Below are 20,794 nucleotides of genomic sequence, written 5' to 3'. Positions count from 1 at the left end.
ACAGTGAATCCTGGGTCGTCTTTGTTGCTATGGGTACTGTAAGCAGGGAAAACGACATGGTGAATTCCAGCAAGAGCCAGGAGTCTGCAGTCTGCCTTCAGTTAATGAAAGACTTAAATATCATGGAGTATATCGATTGGAGAAAACGCAGAAATAGCAACAGAAGAAGAAGAAGAAGAAGAAGACTTCTTCTGCGATCACAGCAGCAATTCTTTTAAAAATGACACTGCCGGCACAACAACAGGACGTGACTCTGGAAATGATGTAGTTTGGCGGACCAATCATAGCTCTTGTTGTCAGTGGGGGGCCTGAGTTGGGGGCTACGTGGGGTCCGCATAGTTACAATTTTCGCACAACCCCTGTAAGCTTTGCACAACCCCAGCCTTGATGCTCCGTTTACATGAACTACCAACGTCGTGACCCTTATACCGATGCTCCATAATGTGAGCTCCCAGTATTAATAATTTTACAATGTTATTTACAGGGACCCAGCATTCCCCCATGAGCAAGTACTTGGTGACAGTGGTGAAGAAAAACTCCATTTTAACAAGGAGAAACCTCGAGCAGAACCAGGCTCTGGGTGGGCGGCCATCTGCCTTGACTGGTTGGGTTGAGAGAGAGAGAGGGTCTGGCCTGAATTTTCCTTTTCAGTGGCCCATCCTCTTTTACCTGCAACTTGCAGCGCTTATGATATCTCCAGCGGTCTGTTTTGATGTACACGGCAAAGCAAAACTTGCAAGGCAGATAGTTTGTTGCTGTTGACGGGTAGGTTGCTTGCCTTTTGGGGATGATTTGTCCTTTCCCAGAGGACAGTACTGAACAATTTTGGTAGTAATTTCCCTTGTTCCTTACTTTGCTCAAAAAAAGATTGCGCATGGCTGATCGTTGTTTGTGTGCAAGTGCCTGAGCCACTTCAGCTATGTTAGAATGCTTTTGCTTGAGGTGTCTCGTAATTTTCACAAAAGGCTTCTCGCAGTAGAGGCAGTAATTCTTCTTGTCATATATTCGCTGATGTGCAGTGTTTGAGGACATTTTCACTTTGATTGAAACTTCTTGTTGAGGGTTACCACCATGGGCTATCTGATCCATTGCCTTTGGGGTTTTTGAAAGTGAATTTTCTTGGAATAGTGCATCAGAACATGTCAGACATGATGCATAAAGCTATTGTTGTGGATTGGGCACTTTCTTACCCATGTCTCAGGAAGTCTAAACTAGACATAATTTGCGTAGGGTAAGGGGACGGGGAGAAGGTTTGTTTAGGAGCCAGAATAGGAGCTGTAATGAGGGGGGTGGGAGTATTGGAGTTGTTAGTGGTTGGGGGTAGAAAACAGATGAGTCAAAGGGCTGATGGGCAGGGGCCATCTTCATTTTTTTAAAAGAACATATTAACCTTGGGAGGCCATTTCTAACAGTAAGATGTGGCAAACATTGGTTTCTATTTATTTATTAAAGCCCTTAACGGCAACTTACATGTGTTGCTAGTAACTGGGTAATGCTTAAAGTTCTAAATGTAAACACAAAATTTGGGAAAACTGCTTTTTGTGTCCATGCTGCACACATTTTACAACACAAACTAAAACCTATAGTAACCCAATTGTACTTAAAGGTCAGCCCTCAGGTTGTAAAGGTTGAGAAACTCTGCGGTACAGGTTACAGGTAGGGGCGGGGGAGGGGGAGGGGTAAAGTCGTCAGGTTGGAGAGGGTTTGTTTGAGAGCCAGAGGAAGTGTGAAAATGAGTCTCACTGGGGAATGGGGGCTGTAATGAAGGGGAGGGGTCATTGGAGTTGTTAGTGGTTGGGGGCAGAAAACAGATGAGTCAAGGGGCTGATGGGCATCTTGTCATTTTTTTTTTTAAAGAACATATTAATCAACACTATCTGACACCACTATCTATTTGTCAGTGAATCCATATTCTATTCATAATTTGCCCTGTCATAAAAATCCAACACCTGCAAACACAATTCTAATAATTATAAACAATAGACATAACTGCAGCAATCTATCGCCATATTCTGACAGAAACATGTCTTAAACAGAGCATACATATTTCTGAAGTTTCTTTACATAGATAGATAGATAGATAGATAGATTTATTTATGGATTAAGACGAATAAAACAGCAATCCATCGGATGACATGCAAAAGTACAAAACTTATTTCCAGCATGGTCCTTGGTGTTACATACAAGAAACAAAATAGACAAGAAACAGACAAAGTCAAGACAGAGGTCATACAAAAATAGGTGGGAACAGAAGACATCCCAATAAAACAAATACACAAATAAAACAATTAAAAAGCAGAAAAACTATCTAGAATCAAGGCACATTCACCTTCTTCCATAAAAGCTGCTTGACCTGCCTTTTAAAAATTTCTCTAGATGTTAGGAGTCTTATGGCAGTAGGCAGACAATTCCATGCCATGATCCCAGTATAACTATAGTATAACTATAACTTGTACAGAACAGAAAGAGTCAGAAGAGGAGGTGGTGTGGCTATATACATTAACAATCAACTCAAATCATTCCTCTCAAGAAAGTCTGGGTTTAAGCCCACACCAATCTGGTTTTAGAACTAAACATAGTACTGTCTTTGCTAACACTTTGGTTATAAATGCTACCGCATCTGCTGCTGACAAAGAGAAATATTGTGCTGCCCTGTTTGTCAGTTTGACAAAAGCATTTGATAACGTTGATCATGCTATGCTCCTAGAGAGGCTATGTGATATTGCTTTTGATTATAAGTCCTAAAAAATTTTCGGGATGATCTTTCTCATAGACAGCAAAGTGTAACTTTAGGAAATGATTGTTCTGTATTTTTAACACTGCCAAAGGGGGTTCCACAAGGTTAAAGATTGGGCCCTGGCTTGTACTGCTTTGCTAATACTGTACATTCAGCCACTGAAGGCCTACAACAAGCTTTTGACAAATTGCAGAATGCCTATTTTTATTTGAAACTAAAAATTTTACAGCTAAAAAATGCAAACAAGATATATGCTGTTTTCTAGAGGCAGAGATATTGTGGACAATGGCTTGCATATTAAAAAAAAATAAACAAAAAAGCCTTCCTGTCTGTTTTGAATAATAGTGACATAGACATACCTAACTAGATTCAGTATCACTCTGCCCTAAGATATACCACCAGTGACAGTTATTTTACTCTCAAATGAACAAACATCTTGAATGAAAACCTTGGGAGGCCATTTCTAACAGTAAGATGTGGCAAACATTGGTTTCTATTTATTTATTAAAGCCCTTAATGGCAACTTACATGTGTTGCTAGTAACTGGGTAATGCTTGAAGTTCTAAATGTAAACACTCAGTTTTGGAAAACTGCTTTTCGTGTCCATGCTGCACACACTTGGAACATTTTACAACACAAACTAAAACCTATAGTAACACAATTGTACTTAAAGGTCAACTTAAAGGCGATGGGTTATGTCTGAGGAAAGAAAGCAGCCCTCAGGTTGTAAAGGTTCACAAACCCTGCCGTACAGGTTACAGGTAGGGGCGGGGGAGGGCTGAAGTCGTCAGGTTGGAGAGGGTTTGTCTGAGAGCCAGAGGAAGTGTGAAAATGAGTCTCACTGGAGAATGGGGGCTGTAACGAGGGGGAGGGGAGCATTGGAATTGTTAGTGGTTGGGGGCAGAAATTTGAAACTAAAAATTATGTACCTAAAAAAGTGCAAACAAGATATATGCTGTTTTCTAGAGGCAGAGATATTGTGAACAATGGCTTGCATATGAAAAAAAAATAAAACAAACAAACAAACAAAAAAGCCTTCCTGTTTGTTTTGAATAATAGTGACATAGACATACAGTGGTGGAAAAAAGTTTTCGGACACCCTTAAAATTTTACACAATCTCAAATATTATCATGAAATATTTGTGGAAAAATCTTTTTGGTGTTTCAAAAGGTGTGGCTGCATTAGACAGATACAAACAAATACAAATTATATTTTTTTGTTTATTATTTACAAGAAAAACTAAACTAACCAAAACTAACAAAACTAAATTCTTGACAAATTCTTCTTCCAGTTCCTGGCTGTCCAGTTCTTGTGTGCCTGGGCCCGACGACGCCGGGCTAGCCTCTGTCTCTCATTGATCAGGGGCTTCTTGATAGCCTTGTAGGACCTTAAGCCATGATCTAAAAGTCGGCCACGTACAGTGCGGGTGGAACACTGGACACCAGTTTGGTTTGACCACTGCTGCTGAAGCTCCTGTGATGTCATTCGGTGGTTTTGTCTGCACATGCGGATCAGGATGTGGTCATTTCTTGCTGAAGAAACCCTTGGACACCCAGATGTTGGTTTGTCTTCCAAGCTGTTGGTTCGTCTGTATTTCTGCAGAGTGTATCCAACTGCTGAAGGACTGCATCTGCACTTCCTGGCTATCTGGCGGCAGCTGTGCCCTTCCTGGCTGAGAATCTTTATCTTCAGGCGCGTTTCCTGCGTTAGGTTCCTTGTTTTAGCCATTTTTGTGTCTGAAGAACTTTCAAATGTGCTGGCTTTATATAGACACGAAGCTTGGCAACAAAAATTGTGTCTTTTAATAAAAAGAACGACCTTCATCACTGGTACCAAAATGACCCAATACTCAAAATTTCTTATGTATTTTTATGGAACCAATCAATTTGAAGTTTTTAATGGCTTTTTTAGGATGTATTTAGTATTTTGGCTGTGACTGTACTAAAAGAAATTGCACTTGAAGACCTAAGAGTGATTCTTAATGCAATATTTGACAGATGCATGGGGTGTCTGAAAACTTTTTTCCACCACTGTACCTAACTAGATTTAGTATCACTCTGCCCTAAGATATAGCACTGGTGGCAGTTATTTTACTCTCAAATGAACAAATGAACAAACATCTTGAATGAAAAGCTTGGGAGGCCATTTCTAACAATATGCCAAACATTGGTTTCTATTTATTTATTAAAGGTCTTAATGGCAACTTACATGTTTTACTATTTATTGGCTAATTTTCCAAGTTCCAAATGTAAACAAAATTTTGTAAAATTGCCTTTAGTTTCTGTGCTGCACACACATTTTACAACACAAACTAAAACCTATAGTAACGCAATTGTACCTACAGGTCAATTTAGATAGATAGATAGATAGATCTTTATTATTGTCCCGAGTAGGCAATTGGTATGGCAGCAAGTCATAAAGACAAAACAAAAGACAGGTCATAAGAACAAACAACATAATACATAATACAAGCGGTTATGAAGGTGATAGGGCACTGAATGTAGCAGCTGCAAACAGGCGAACAGACCCTCAACTGTAACAGCGCCTTGTCAACAAATGAAAATACTGAGGCAACAATAACTAATAAATAAATAAACAAATAAATTAAGTAATTTTTTTTTCTCCAGTAGGATAAAAAAATACACCACTAAAAACATCACAATCAGTAAAATTTCACTTCACGGGTTCACAGAAGAGCACTGCCACCGTAAAACAGCATAAAAAAGCAACATCACTACCATGAGCCCAACTGCCTACCTATCACTTCCCCTGGCCTGAGTTAAGGAGATAGATAGCACTGGGGACAAATGAGTACTTATATCTGTTGCTCCTCGCTGAGGGAAACCTTAAATGTGAACCAGAAGGCAGTAACTGAAACTCAGAATGGAGGGAGTGTGTACTATGGAGTTAGCTTTTTTCAAAATGTGTCTGTCGTACAGGTCGGATCAGCTGCTTTGTGGAGCACCTATGATTTTGCCACTGGCTTTCACGATTTTGGAAAGTGCAGTTTTGTCATCAGCACTAAGATTGCCATACCAGCAGATCATAGAGAATGTCATGATAGACTTGACATAGAATTTATAAAATATACGCATCAGAGTGTTACAATTGGCCTTATAGTTCAATGTTTCATGCATTATCCAATGTATTACATAGTTCAGGACAGCTTGACTGCTAAGCAGAGGACAGACAAAGCAAAAGCTAGATGTACTTTCTCTATCTTGTTAGTTAGGTCTGTTGCATTAGATACACGCCCAGTCAACATTCACACACATAGCATCACACATTCCAGAAACAAGGCATGGACAGTGGTTGGCCTGTCCATGTCCGGGTAACTGGCCAATTATTCTCGGTTGTGTTTAAGTCCAACCTATGTACGGGGTAGGCCCAGCCCAAGAACATAAATGTGTATCATTTCCTGATATCGACGCTCTTTCTGACTGAGATCCTGCAGGAGCTCTGTCACACTGAGACCAGCGCTGCCTTGCTTTATATGTGACCATAATAAATATTGCATCAGAAAATTGAAGACTGACTCCGGTCTGTTCTTGGGCTTTCAACAAAAGAATCGGGAGCTAACGAGTCTTATCTACATTGAATTTTGCCATCTTGCGGAGGCATTGCTGGCCTTTTTGCAAATAATATCTGCGTTCAAATTAAATTTCAGCTTGTTATCAATCACACTGTCCAACTATTTGTAGGTTTCCACTATCTCCACTGCCACAGATATTGTTCGTCAGTCAACAGCTACATTCAGTGTGTAAAACCCCCCAAAAACAATAAACAATATCACTGATCTTTACTTTTATGTCCCCTTGGATTGTCCCCGCCTTCTCAATATTTCAAGCTCTAAAAGCTCTTAAGTTTCAATTTACTTTTTAGTAGTTTAAGTATTAGTTTAATTTATTTACTTTTTATTATACTGTAATATAGGGGTATTTGTCAGGGGCAAGATTGAGGAAGTTTAGAATAGGTATTACAGTACAAATAACACTTTGTGAAGGCAACTGCCTCACAGTCATGTTGACATCCTAGTCTCAATAAACATAAATACCAATTCCTCCTCATGGTTTTTGTGTGGACAAATTTGACCAAATTGGCAAAATATAGAACTAAAGACATTTTGTTTTTTTTCTTTTTTGGTTTGTTCGTTCAGATTATTTTGTAAGCACACAATATTATTTCAGTTTTCTTAATTTAAAGGTAGTTTTTTACTTTTATTTAACTAAAATGTTTATATATATATATATATATATATATATATATATATATATATATATATATATATATATATAGTACAGGCCAAAAGTTTGGACACACCTTCTCATTCAATGCGTTTTCTTTATTTTCATGACTATTTACATCGTAGATTCTCACTGAAGGCATCAAAACTATGAATGAACACATGTGGAGTTATGTACTTGACAAAAAAAGGTGAAATAACTGAAAACATGTTTTATATTCTAGTTTCTTCAAAATAGCCACCCTTTGCTCTGATTACTGCTTTGCACACTCTTGGCATTCTCTCGATGAGCTTCAAGAGGTAGTCACCTGAAATGGTTTTCACTTTAAAGGTGTGCCTTATCAGGGTTAATTAGTGGAATTTCTTGCTTTATCAATGGGGTTGGGACCATCAGTTGTGTTGTGCAGAAGTCAGGTTACTACAAAGCTGACAGCCCTATTGGACAACTGTTAAAATTCATATTATGGCAAGAACCAATCAGCTAACTAAAGAAAAACGAGTGGCCATCATTACTTTAAGAAATGAAGGTCAGTCGGGCCGGAAAATTGCAAAAACTTTAAATGTGTCCCCAAGTGGAGTCGCAAAAACCATCAAGCGCTACAACGAAACTGGCACACATGAGGACCGAGGAAAGGAAGACCAAGAGTCACCTCTGCTTCTGAGGACAAGTTCATCCGAGTCACCGGCCTCAGAAATCACAAGTTAACAGCAGCTCAGATCAGAGACCAGATAAATGCCACACAGAGTTCTAGCAGCAGACCCATCTCTAGAACAACTGTTAAAAGGAGACTGCGCCAATCAGGCCTTCATGGTCAAATAGCTGCTAGGAAACCACTGCTAAGGAGAGGCAACAAGCAGAAGAGATTTGTTTGGGCCAAGAAACACAAGGAATGGACATTAGACCAGTGGAAATCTGTGCTTTGGTCTGATGAGTCCAAATTTGAGATCTTTGGTTCCAACCGCCGTGTCTTTGTGAGACGCAGAAAAGGTGAACGGATGGATTCCACATGCCTGGTTCCCACTGTGAAGCATGGAGGAGGAGGTGTGATGGTGTGGGGGTGTTTTGCTGGTGACACTGTTGGGGATTTATTCAAAATTGAAGGCACACTGAACCAGCATGGCTACCACAGCATCCTGCAGTGACATGCCATCCCATCCGGTTGGCGTTTAGTTGGACCATCATTTATTTTTCAACAGGACAATGACCCCAAACACACCTCCAGGCTGTGTAAGGGCTATTTGACCAAGAAGTGATGGAGTGCTGCGGCAGATGACCTGGCCTCCACAGTCACCGGACCTGAACCCAGTCGAGATGGTTTGGGGTGAGCTGGACCGCAGAGTGAAGGCAAAGGGGCCAACAAGTGCTAAACACCTCTGGGAATTCCTTCAAGACTGTTGGAAAACCATTTCAGGTGACTACCTCTTGAAGCTCATCGAGAGAATGCCAAGAGTGTGCAAAGCAGTAATCAGAGCAAAGGGTGGCTATTTTGAAGAAACTAGAATATAAAACATGTTTTCAGTTATTTCACCTTTTTTTGTTAAGTACATAACTCCACATGTGTTCATTCATAGTTTTGATTCCTTCAGTTAGAATCTACAATGTAAATAGTCATGAAAATAAAGAAAACGCATTGAATGAGAAGGTGTGTCCAAACTTTTGGCCTGTACTGTATGTATATATGTATATATATATGTATATATATGTATATATATATATATATATATATATATATCGATAGATAGATATTTTTTAAAAATCCAAACATTAAAAATAAGACTGAGGCTCAAAATAAGTGTGGGTATGGTCCCTTATAGCCTAGTACTTTAGTCTAGTAGTCAGTAAGGGTTACTGACATGTTTTGATAATATAATATTGACAACTGTTAACAACTGTTAACCCACTAATCTTGCTTCTCTTAGCAGTGTTGCAGTGTTTATGTATTCTGTGTCTGTATTAGGTAGTAAGTTAAAGGGCCAAACAGTTTATTTCCCTAACAGGCAGGCATGACAATATTAGTTTAATGTTTATGGTTTGAAAATGTATCAGTACTGAATACTTAACTGTTGTTAAACACTACTGAATTTATTACACTAAAATGTTTGACTTTGAATTAGCAGATAATGTAATATCATGCATACTCTGATTTTATAACAGATGTACCACTTGCTTAGAGTTTTAATCTGAGGAGCTGATAGAAATGAAAATATTGGAGCTCTGTGTTACTGATACTGATACTCTGTGATACTAAAGGCTCTGGCAAAATCTTTAAAATCCTCTATTACCTTTCTGTTCAACTTTGTGACAGCTTACTGCCAATGATCACATCTTTTTCTGTCCAAACTACATACATGCAGGAGTGTGAGCGTCACTCCATACCATTCAACAGGGCACCTGTGTCATTTTGTTCAGGCAAAGAGGGGACTCAGTAATTATTTACTGGGAATTTACTGGAAGTTGGAAATCCTGAGTTCTGACTTAAAACCAAATGTTCAATGTTTTAGTGTGCTTCTCTTAGCAGTTTTGCAGTGTTTATGTATTCGGTGTCTGTATTAGGTAGTAAGCTAAAGGGCCAAACAGTTTATTTCCCTAACAGGCAGGCATGACAATATCAGTTTAATGTTTATGGTTTGAAAATGTATCAGTACTGAATACTTAACTGTTGTTAAAAACTACTGAATTTATTACACTAAAATGTTTGACTTTGACTTTTTTTTTTTAATCATATGCAAAAACCGATTTACTTGTATTTCTATTTGCAAACAATGGCATATCCTCTAAAAGCTCTGTGGCAAAATATTTATCACCCTCTATAGAGCAGGGAAAACTATCTTTAGAAAACCAAAAACATATCAAACAGTAACAATGCTGTTTTTTGTTCAACTTTGTGACAGCTTACTGCCAATGATAATATCTTTTTCTGTCCTAATTACATACATGCAGGAGTGTGAGCGTCGCTCCATACCATTCAACAGGGCACCTGTGTCATTTTGTTCAGGCAAAGAGGGGACTCTAATTATTTACTGGGAATTTACTGGAAGTTGGAAATCCTGAGTTCTGACTTAAACCCAATCACAGTTTTCTCAAGTTGAGAAAACTGTGATTATCATATGCAAAAACAGATTTACCTGTATTTCTATTTTCAAACAATGGCATATCCTCTAAACGCTCTGTGGCAAAATAGTGTTTATGTATTGTGTGTCTCTATTAGGTAGTAAGTTAAAGGGCCAAACAGTTTATTTCTCTAACAGGCAACCCTTCTCATTCCGTGTAAAATTGTTTTTCTCTGTCAAACCCTTAATATTGACATCCAAATTAGGTACTAAAGGATTTTAGTTTCTTTATACTTACATACTGTAAGTCATGATAGGTGGTTTTCACAATACATCCCACATTTCAAAAAAGCAACAATGACAACATTACTGGTGCAACTTTGCTGAAGAATAACACCACAGATTGGATTATGTTTAGTTTAGATTATTTTGTTTTAAGAATTACCCATGTTACTTATTTATTTTTTCCTAACTCATGTTGGAGTGTGGCTGTCGCTCCATGCTATCCAAGAGGGAACTCCTGTCAGTGTTTCCCAGCCAACAGGGGACCTCTGTCATTCCAAACAGTAGAAGTACCTTTTTTTTCTGTAATGTGCCTCAAAAAACATAACAAATCATATTTTAACAACAATTATCTAGTTAAGATTGTAATTTTACTTATTCATTTTGCTTATTTTTTCTTGTCATCCATGCTGGAGTGTGAAGGTCGCTGCATGCTATCTAAGAGGGGACTCCTGTCAGTATTTACCAGCCAACAGGGAACTTCTGTCATCACAGTTTTAGAAGTCTAGTCAAAGTCTGATAATAAATTGTTTTTTTAGCAGTTAGTCAAAAATGAAATAATTTAAATTTTAATCTAATTTCATTCTGGTTGTTTTTCTTTCTTTCTTTCTTTCTTTCTTTCTTTCTTTCTTTCTTTTTCTTTCTTTCTTTCTTTTTAAGTACTTATTACTCCCTTGCTCTCTTGCTGGTTATTTTTGTTAGATTTTTCTCACAGAGAAATGTTTAAATAATGATAACATTTAAGTTAAATCACCCATTCTTGAAAGAAACCAAGAAAGTCTTTGTGGTAAACGAGCTCTCATTAGGAGTGTGAATGGGTACAGACAGCTCCACTGCCTTATATGGAGGTCCCCTGTTAGATAGGTACACCTCACTCAAGGATCCAGGTCCCCTCTTGGCAATTTCTTTAAAAAAAATTAAAAGTCACATTTGAAGTAACATTATGGTAAAAGACCTTAAAAGAAAATTTTCTATTCTATTTTTGTTTTATTAAAATGACCAGAAATAGAGGTCCCCTCTTGGTCAGTCTGGGCTGATAGTCCCCTGTTGGTAAGATAAACGTGTATGTGTGTGTGTGTGTGTGTGTGTGTGTGTGTATGCAGGCATGTGTGTAAGATCTGTGACTAAATCATCAAATTAGGGAGGGTTCATTGTGAAAACGCTGCAGTGTCGGTGATAGTTATTCAGACCTGTCATGACTTTATCTTGTCTCATCTACAAAACTAACACAATTTATCCTTTATCACTACAAAGTTTTTTTTTGTTTTGTTTTTAAGGTTTCCGTAAGGGATTCAGAAAAGCACATATCAAAGGTGTGACGAAACTCGAGATATCCATTATTATAGGTAAGTGATTAAGTAGCATCGCAATTTAACTGTGGTGAAAAGGGCACTGACAATATTTTCAGACAGTGTCGCTGTGATTTACTGAGACATTTCACAGCACATATACAGGGTACAGTTGTATTATGTGTTACAGCTGTGTAGTGAAACTCAAAAAAAGCAGCATGCCCGTGACCCTGCTGGAAAATCAGTGCCACCAGAAGATGAGCTTTCACTCATACAATCATATGACTGTGTGATAAGGAAAGTCCTATTACTTTGGGTGTTTGGACCTCCTTCCATATCATCCCAACACCATCCCTTAAAAAACACACACGCACGCACACACAGACACACACACACTCACGCACACACTTGTCACAATCCAGCGTTATACCACAATGACATCCTCCAGCACATGCAGTAAATCTGCATACCTCATATTCTGTGTGAATATGATTGGGCTGACTGCGCGAGACCCCGGCAATATGGCCTCCCAAATGTTCCCTTACATCACAAAGTATCAAGTGAAGTGTGAAATTAACTGATGCGATGACATGTCCAGATTGGTCCCTGTACAGAAACACTGGAGAGATTGGTTTGCATCCATCTGAGCAAAAGGGGTATATGTGGCATAAACAGCCATGAAAAGAATGTGTGTGTGTGTGTGTGTGTGTGTGCGTGTGTGTGTGTGTGTGTGTGTGTGTGTGTGTGTGTGTGTGTGTGTGTGTGTGTGTGTGTGTGTGTGTGTGTATGTGTATGTGTATGTGACTGTGTGTGTGTGTCAGACTGTGGGTGTTGGCCACCCAGTGTAACACAACAGTCACTTGGGATATACCCGGTGTAGTGAAAATGTGTGAGGGCTGAGAGTCCTTATCTGTAGTCTTTTACAATTAATGGAAAAACCCTGCTGGAGGTTAATTCCATTTTCTACTGTAGTAAGGGGAGCTGATGTTTGTGCACCGATTTTATTGTTTGCTCCTCTGTGGCCACCTTTTTAGCTTTTTGCTCTGGTGATGTTTGGGTTCTCTTGATATCTAATACAACCTTTTCCTGCAATAATAAAAAGCACCGTGCACTGTTTCTCCAGAAAGCTGCATTAAACATAACAAAATGTAGACAGTTGTTTTGTCATACATATAAAAAAAAAAAATAAAAAAATCAGGTTCACGTTCTGCAGTGCAGCGTAATCTAAAACAGTTTGATGATTGTAGGCAAGACGGAAACTGCAAGCATTGTGTGTCTGCCACTCAAATGCAAACACAAGCACAGCGTCCCCAGATAAGCACAATCTATTGTCCTTTTGTGGTTTCAAACCAATTCCTAGACAAGTAGATAAGTGTGTTCAAATTGTCTCTCTTGCTCTGTTGGCAGATTCATGGGGGGAGGATACTGGAAGATACCCCAAAGCTTCAAGGAGAGTTGTATATTCTCATATTGTCTTAAAACCCTGTGGCTACAGTTGTCTGTCAAGGGCATAGACTGGATCCAACTTTTGATGTAGAGTACCGACTTTTTTTTCCCCACAGGTCAGTCAAAGAATTGGCACAGCGTCAGGTTACCTTGCCCTGAGGTCAAGGAGTCTTGGTTTTGAGTGTCTAATAAATCATGACCCCTCCATGCATCCCCTCTGTTTTAATGCACCCTTTTTTTCCTCTTCTGTTTTTAAATTCTTCTCGGTAATCGGCTACTGAAAAATGTTAAAGTGCAAAGCCAAAGTTTGCTACTTCAGTTTGCAATTTAGCATTGTTTTTCATCCAATCATCATTCCTCTTCTTTAACTAAAGTGACTGCTGATTGGCTCACTATGGATCACTTTTTGCCACAGACATGAAAAACAAACATGTGCAGGTGTCATTTCCCCCTCATTTCTCAGTTTGAACCCAGTAAGCAGATACACAGTATGGCAGAAATGGCCATATGGCTGCTTTTAATCAAAATTGATAGCAGTACATAGCGTGTCATGTGATATGTGTGACAGTAAAACAGCTGTAATGTCCGACAACACCCTGAACCATATGAAGCACAATGTTAACTAGAGCACAGCAACTACAATTGCTTTAGCTGCATGACAAAAAAAAAAAAAAAAAAAAATCACCTTTCTTCAATCTGGTAAACTGCATTTTACATAAATGCATCAGACATGTACATGTTGGTAAGTTTTACATATGAAGGACTGTTTACTAATTAAGCTTTCTCTGTACAGTATTTGTGTTACCAGGGGAGGTCTCGTGATTAATTTTAATCTGAGAACTATGCTGGTCGGTGGTTATCTCTGGCAAAATTCCATCTGAAATTTGCTGCTGTATTTGTCAGATCTGATGTCCTGCGGTAATTAGAAATGGGTCGTTACAGCAGCAAGCGTAATAGGATTCAGCAGGGGAAAAGAATAGAATAGAAGCACACAAATCGAATTCAAAATAAGGAGTAAAAGGAGGCACCAAACTGTGCTTCAGTGCACAGTTCGGTGCCAAGAATAATAGAGAAAGTAGTGGGAAAGAGTTCTGGGGCTGCTGCGTCTGGCATGAAAATCATATGGAACCACTTTAAGGGAGGTTTTTCAGCTTCGCCGTGTTGTGACATTGTGTGGCACATTACTGACATGTCTCTGGATTACCAAGATTCCCCACTAAGTTATTCTGCTGTCCAGATGACTTGCTGAAATTACTGATGCGCATAGGCTAAATCAAATTACCGACCTCCCTGGTATAATGTTGTCCAGTGAGAGCTGTGGTTCCAGATGTGTATGTGTATCGTTCCAATTGAATCGATGATACTACTCTCATTGATAGTGCTCATTGGTTTGGACCTATATGGACACACCTATTGGTTATTTCGGTTTTCTGCACAAAGAAACAGAGGGGGTTTAATTGACATTCTTTTTGGAAACTTATTGGAAATACTTGAAGAGTTATGGTTAAAAAAGTCTTTTTGTTCACATCACATGATTATGGAAAAGCAAAGCATTTTTGTACTGGTTTTGGTGCCAACAATATTCCACTGACACATAGGGCTAGTGTTTACTTGTTTGTCCTGAAATCTAATCTTTTTTACCATAAAATTGTGTCACATAATTTTTGGCCGCAACAATGATATAGTGAGTGGGTTTTCTTCAGTTCTATAATTGTATAATATTATAGGATTCAAATATTTACATATAATATTTACATAATATTTTAAATATTTTACAGTAACACTCGCATCAGCTATGCTAATTGAGAACCATGCCATCTAGTGATATTTATTTTGCCTCAGATTTCAGATTTGAGATCAAACATTATTTATTATTATTATTTTTTTTTTTACTTGAGCAGTGGTGAGCCCTTCTCCAGGTACAGCGTACACTGAACAAGAATTATCCCATACATCTTTTTTTCTGTTACCTTAAATCCACTGCTGATGCTGCTGAATATGACAGCTTTGGTGTTCACTTCCTGCAGCAGTGCCTCCACTTCAGAATTATTGATGTTTTTTTTTTTTTTCATGCTTTGAGTGTGAGCTCCACCCTCTTTAGACTTTCACTGGGGCATTCTTGACTTGATCAATTTCTGTGTGTGATTTCTGTGTGCACACGGCCCTGCAGTCTCATGCCCTTTTATGGAATTTGGCAGGGCATTTACCTATGCTAATGAGGAACAACTGGCCCTCGCTCGAGGATTCATCGTTATGAGAACACAGGTACGAACAATTTCGCGGCTCAGGAACATCTCGAATCTGATGTAGGCTTTTATTAGGACCTTTCTCCAGAGCAGATCTTAGACAAAACAGAGGAAGATATTGCTGAATAAGGCCCAATGAAACCATGATGTGTGTGTGTGACCTCTGTATTTAGACCTGCTTCTGAGTAGTATAAAGACATCCGGATTGGGCACACCTAAGCAGCATTGCCACAGTCTCATGGAGTCAGTTAGTTGTGTGAGTGTATTGATCCTGTCGTGTTGAAGCGCTAAAGGTTAATGTGTTGCCTATCGATCTGAATAAAGCCTTTTACTTAACTCCACAGACACTGTGTTCAATAAGGCCCTGCAGGCACTGTTTACACCCACTTCTAGTTTAACTGCCTTTTGAGAGCCAGCAGCTAGCCTTGGGAAATGCTTAAGCTGACTTCATTACGTAACTGCACATTCCTAGATTACAGAGAGTACACTGAGAAATAAAGTATCGATGTCATTATCAGTTGGGATTTGCAAAGTAAAAAATAGAAGTTCAAGGATTGAAAATGGCCATAAAACCTAATTAGACTATAGCTTCTCTGAATTCCACAAGGAAAATGACTACAACTATAAAGTGCAGATAAAATATTGTATTGAATAATGTATTGCATATTTCTGCTGCAAAGCTTCACTTACTGTACTGCCTACAATAAATTCTGCAAGGCAACTCATCCCCAAGTTCCTGGATGTTCCTCAGCTCCCTGTCACCTAACCCTCAGCCAACTCCACAACTTGTTTTGGCTTTTTTTGCACAAAGTTCCACAAACTTCCAGGACTACATGAGATAGTGGCATGAACTTAGCATTAGCTGACTGCTCTACTCAAATACGTCAGCGAGACATGGATTTTTTTTTGGGGGGGGGGTGAAAACTTTTTCTTTCTTTTATGGACGATAGCCCCCATGAGCACAAGCCTACTTGGCTTGCTAGTGTGAGAAACTGATCCATGAGCAGATATCATAGATCACCTGTTAGAGCCCAGCCAACACTGGATTTTTTGGCCAGTACAGATAAATATTTGGAATATATTGATGGAAATTTACCTCTTTCACCCTTTTCCATTTGTTTGTTAGCAGAATATCTTTAAAAGTTAGGAACAGATTTACATAAAACTTGATGGAAAGGTTGGTCATGTCACAAGAAAGAATTGATTCACTTTTCTCATTAATTGGCCGAAGTGAGTGTAATTAATTTTTGGTGAATATCCAACCTGTGGAGGGATATGTCTTGACAGTTGCATAGTTTTGATGGAGGTAAGCGCTCCCATGATTGCTTTCTAGTTTTATTTATTTATTTATGCATTTGAAGTAATAACTTCTCAAATTTGGTAATCATTGTAATAAAGTTATAATAAAGATATGCACTCGGGGCTTGATATTTTACAACTGAACAATACATTTCAACTTCTCAACACGATCTGTATGCACACTGCTTTACCAAATTGTGGTATTCAACATATGGTAAACAATTAAATGTGCTAGTAAAACTATTTCATTACTTTGGTGCATGACCTTTTTTGACATATAGGCCAACATATCATCCAGCCAATATCTGTTGGGCTCATTATTATGTACATGGAAGCGCTGCTTTTAAAACATTGAGCTCTATTATGCACACTGATGTATGATAACAGCATGTGTTATCAATGCAATGGTTAATTTTATCCATTATATTTTGCTCAGTAATTTGTACCAAGTGACATAAGTTAGTGAAATGTCTCACTGCCTCTCACCCTGTCTGAGTTTGGCTCCTGAAGATCCTGGCACAGTTACCACAGCCAAAAAGAGTTTGAGCTACAACAGGCGCCAGGCAGTGCTGATAAAAATAGAAACTTGTCCCTCAGTGGGAAACTTCCCACCACCTAGCAGTCTTGATTATTGATGTGCTTAGCAACTTGTCTTGTGTTCAGAAATGTATTATTTGTATCCATTTTTCGCTTACACATGTCATCGCCTTGGCACTTGGGGTTATTGCAGGAGCGCGGAAGGCTTCTCACTTGCTTTCGTGGATGGTGTTCATAAATACACAACAGGATGCGGCATTTTGTGTACGGACATGACTGCTAATGCGGCGACCTCAGAAGCTAAATCTGATCCTTGACTTACCAAAGCCGCATGTTACATTTTTAATGCAGCTTTTCAGTAATACAGTTCAGGATTCAAAGTGTCAGTAATGTTTGACGTGATTTCCTGTCTGCACTGAAATGTGGAATTGACCGAACCAAAAGATGAAGCTGCGAGAAAATCTATAAGATCAGTAAATCCACCGAATAGATGATGGTTCAGGATGTTAAAAGTATTATCACAGAAAACGACCTGTCAAGAATACAACATTCAGATGGAGTTCTCTGTGGGCCCGTTTTCCCTATTACAGAAATGAATGGTTTCAATATCTGTGCAATGGTGTGTTAAGAAAGAACGGAATATCATTAACAGGAAAAGAAGCTATTAAAACATTTTATTTCTCTGAAGGCTTGGAAGTGAATCCTGCCACTGAGCAGAACTACTTTTGTTTACAGAAGTCGTGCCATATTCACACCCCAACAATTGATCATAATTGAGATTATCATATTAAGTACTTCCAGATAAGATTTCATTAAGAACTGTCTTGGATGGAAAAACAATCTAAATTCTGTTGAATGAGGTAGATGAAATGCAGGTCTGACACAAATCTCCCAACCCAGGTAATAATAATCGAGAGATACAGAGTCCCAGAAGAGCCTTTTTACATGTTGCACAACACAGTCTCTGCACGTAATTAAGCCTTTAAAAGACAATTTCTGACAATTACCATGTCTAAGCAGCACTTTGACTTTACAGCATTACTGTACTTTATGCCATACTGCCACTGATTGATTTAGAAAAAGGACAAATATCTAAAACTGCTGACATACTATGATGGACATTGAATTGGGGATGGACGGTGGAGACATGTCCCTGCCACTGTAACTCCACATAGGGCGATAAGTGGCTGGTATAAAATCCATGCAGCCTTGTAGTTGCCATGTTTGAGTGTTTTGTGAGCTTTTTTAAAGAGATGGTGAGGGAGAGCGCAAGTTATGAGGGGATACCCAACATGATTACCTGGCAACCCTCAGTCTATACAAGATGAAGTCACCAGCGGGGTATTTGAATGAAATGGTCAGTATTTACCGTTTAAAACATTTACTGATTCAAACATCACCGCATTAAAAAATTCTTCATAAGTGAATTTTGTTTGTAAAGGTGCTCACTAGCCTGTGTTCATTGCTCAAACATCTTGATTTTAACATTAAGCAATATTATTATCATTGGCAAAAAAAAAAATGCTAATAACTTACCATCACTTTGATATGGATAACTTGTGCAGCCTTTATGTTTAGTAATGCCCTCTTTTTTCCACAACTGGATCACGAGTTAAGTTATTTCTGTATGGGTCAGTTTAACATCAGCATTATTTAAATGGAAGAGTAGCCACAGCACAGCTGATTTGGTTTTGAATGTGTTAGGAGAATCCTGTTTCACAGCAGCAGGACCAGCACAGAAACTCAACATGCAGGTGGAGCTGCAGGGTCTTACGTGAGCTGTCATGCCACTTTGAAAGGGCTGGCTGAAAGTTGAGGAGTTATTTAACATAAAAACAGTAGTGGAATCTTTTGAGAACAGCGGTGTGATTTTTGAGCATCGCTGTGGCTCTGTCATTAATGTACATTAATGTACTGTTCAGTATTACTTGTTGTTTCTAGTAGTAGGGTAGTTTCTACTCTGATCAGTCTGATCAGTGTTGTTGTTGTGCTGAGCTTCCAGGAGGCAGAGACACAGTGAGATTGGCCAGGAAACAAGAGAGGGTGTGTTTAGCTGCACCGACAGGGATGTGGAGGATGAGCCAAACCAGCCTGAACTAAAACACACTGAAGTAAGGAGACTTTCATATAGGGTCTTATGGGGTCTGTTTAAAATCAGAAAACAGCCATATTTTGGTCAAGTTATTTCAACTTTGAATAAAGAGATTAAAACCTTTTGCAGAGTCAAGCTCTGTATGTGTGTATGTGCACGCATGTTTGTATATAAGTACTTGTTGTTGGACAAATGCTTAAAAGTGTCCCTACAGTGTGAAAACCAAACCTTCACCCTTGCATACCATTTGGCTTCTTTCAAGATAATGCCTACTGATTGAGGAATGAATCTGTAAACAGTTAGATTAGCTTTGGAAACAAATGGAAATACATGACTCGTTTGGCAGATGTTTTCACTTGCTTTAAGCAAAACATAATTAAAACACAATACGGGATTAAATGACTTGTTAAGATCAGTATTTTTATGGTTTGCTGCTTTAACTTGTCTCTGACATTCTCAGTGCAGTCATGGGGCAGCTCAGAAAAATCAATATAATTATAGATCCTTTTGAAAAAAAAAAAAAAAAGGCAACTGTGTGGGTTGTGTGACTGTAGCTGTTCTACTCCATCAAAAATTTTCAGTGATCCACTTGATATCCTTTCTGATTTCTAATTTGGTTCCATTATATCTGCCCAAAAAAGAGAGAAAGAAGCCGGCATGTGTGGGAAATGCCTTTTAATTATCATTTTAAATGATTTTCAGCTGTACTGTAATATATCCAGAACTGAGAGATGTTTACAAAAGCAATGGTAATGCAAGAATGACACAAGAGCCCAAATGTGTAAACACTGGTATTGTCTGTTGGGAAACTGTCTGAATCATCTCATCTAGAAATGTATCAGTACCATTTCTCACTCAACAAGTGGTCTCAAAATCCATGCCACACAGTTCCTAATATTATAGTAGCAACTGTTTTCTAAAGCAAAGTGAAAATAGAAGCCAACTAATAATGTCTATTTAGAATTTACTGTTTCCCAAGGCTTCTTGGCAGAGGAAGCCGCAGAGCAATGCTGTGTTGACACAAACGTGTCACGCTCTTATTCACAAAGGACGGCCAATCTCTATAGTTAACGAAAAATCATACTATGGTTTCAGATGACCAAGAACAGCTCACACTCTGGAAAACAAAGAAATAAACTCAGTGGACTCATGAAGTAAAACCAGCTGTTGAACTCATGCACTGATTTGGAGCATCTGACCACTGTATATAAATAAGAAATCACAGAGCCTCGCCTATTCAGTGTTTATGCTTCATTTGTGGGTAAGCACTGTTTTTATTTTCCAATTGTGGAATGCCCCATGCAGTCATAGGAAATGGATAAATAAAAATTAGCTTAATTTGTTTCTCAACAAACCCCATCACGGTTCATGTCTGTTCCCCCAGTTCCCAGAGTTCCTGCAGTCAAACCCTTACAGTGTCAGATACATAATCCCCCAACCATTCATTAAACCTCACCTTTTTAATACAGCCATTCAAAGACCGTGGAGTTCAAAATATTAGCAATTCTGCTGTCTGATGCCCCAGAGGTAACATTTTCAATTTTAACTTTAGTTCAGCCTGTAAACCCTTC

At 38.7% G+C, this 20,794-nt stretch overlaps 1 long non-coding RNA gene across 1 annotated transcript in view; it reads left to right on the top strand.

The window, feature by feature from the left end:
- Nucleotides 1–13,159, top strand: part of LOC115376149 (uncharacterized) — a 121,889-nt gene extending 108,730 nt beyond the window's left edge. Inside the window, exons 2-3 of the long non-coding RNA XR_003929781.1 lie at nucleotides 11,592–11,660; nucleotides 13,011–13,159. This is a non-coding gene — a long non-coding RNA (uncharacterized LOC115376149). The remainder of the gene's footprint in view (nucleotides 1–11,591; nucleotides 11,661–13,010) is intronic.
- Nucleotides 13,160–20,794: the final 7,635 nt, after the last annotated feature.

This window comes from Myripristis murdjan, chromosome 18 (assembly GCF_902150065.1).
Source record: "Myripristis murdjan chromosome 18, fMyrMur1.1, whole genome shotgun sequence".
Taxonomy (NCBI): Eukaryota; Metazoa; Chordata; class Actinopteri; order Holocentriformes; family Holocentridae; genus Myripristis; species Myripristis murdjan.
The sequence above is the reverse complement of the archived record's forward strand: the minus strand, read 5'-3'. Positions and strand labels throughout refer to the sequence as shown.